Source organism: Corylus avellana, chromosome ca1 (genome assembly GCF_901000735.1).
Source record: "Corylus avellana chromosome ca1, CavTom2PMs-1.0".
Classification (NCBI taxonomy): Eukaryota; Viridiplantae; Streptophyta; class Magnoliopsida; order Fagales; family Betulaceae; genus Corylus; species Corylus avellana.
Window position 1 is genome coordinate 48,302,481 of NC_081541.1, and position 1,672 is coordinate 48,304,152.

Below are 1,672 nucleotides of genomic sequence, written 5' to 3' on the forward strand. Positions count from 1 at the left end.
TAAGAATTAAGAAGTAATTTTTAAACAAACTAAAACGAGTCAATAACTAAAAGAAAACCGGGTAATAATGAGTCGGGATTCGGATTCCTTAGAATTCTTAGGGGAATTTCACTTTCTAAAATTTCAGATTCAGGCCATTCATTACTATTTAAAAGTCATTATCCTGTCACGTATTTCAGTACTAATAAAATAATAATAAATTTGTAATTATATTAATGATATTAATAATAATAATTATTTTATTATTTTATTAGTAGTGAAACACGTAGCGGGATAAAAATTCTTGAATAAAAATAAATAGTTTAGATATAAAATTTCAGAAACTAAAATTTCCTTCAAAATTTTAAAAAGTCTAAATCCACTTAGTCGACATGTTTAGAAAAAAGAAATAATAAATAATAAATAATGAGTCAGCAAAAGAACAGAAGTCAAAGTTATATGGAGAGATAAAGATTGGTCATAATTTATTTTAAAAAAGAAAAGAAAAGAAAAGAAAATCTCAACCCACCGTCTCAATCTTTGGCGTTGTCCTTTTCAGTCAAAGTTCAAAAAGCCAAAAAGTAAGTAACAGATTTAGGGTATTAGGAAAATCAAATCCATTATTATTAAATATTTAAATAATATTATTGGCTTCCTTTCCCGCTTTAAATTATAGTCTCTTCAAATAAGTTACATTCCGCTCAACATTTTAACTATTTAATTTTAAAAAAAAAATATTATTTTTTGAACCATTTTGCTTAGTAGATGTATATAGTCTTTCTAAAAGAATTTTGTTATAAAATGAGCTAAAATAACTTTTTAACTATTTTATTGAGCCGAACGTGACTATTTAATTACAACGGAACAAAATATAAATCTTAAAATAGTTCTTATGAATTTCACTTGAAAACATAGAGAATCTTATTCCGATCAAAACATGGACAAAATCACTACTAATATCATTAGTTATCATCGTCCACCGCTAAACAAACCATTGCACCTACATCAAGTGCATGAAGAAATTTAGGAAAGAGAAATGATATACATAGGATTTGTATCCCTTTTTTATCTCTCCAAAAAATAATGTGATTTTTAAAATAACTATTAGATACGAGATTGATCATTGTTAAATTTTGATTAAGGAAAAATTACAGTTTATCCCCTCAAAGTTGATAGCGTATTTCAATTCGAAAATCAAAGTTTCAATTTTTGCAATCCACCCCCACAAAGTTCCAATTTTTTTCAATTCGACCAATATCATCCCAAAATTCTCATATTGCCCCTAATTTTTATTTTTATTTCTTTGTTTTTTATGAAAACAAAAACAAATTTGGAGATGCAAAAATGACCAGATGACCAAATGGGTGGCTACGGCCACCTTGAATTTTTTTATAAAAAATAAAAAAAAATAAAAATTATGGGCAATATGGGAAGTTTTGGATAAAATTGGTCAAATTGCAAAAATTTGGAACTTTGGGGGGTGGATTGCAAAAATTGAAACTTTGATATTCGAATTGAAAAACGATGTCAACTTTAAGGGAGTAAACTGTAATTTTTCCTTTGATTAAATAGTAATTATAAAATGCACATCACCTTTAGGGGGATAGAAATCTACTTATAGCATTACTCCTCCTACATTGTCAAGTGCGAAAAGGAATCATCTCTAGTCCAAAGAGTGTCAAGTTAAAAGAAA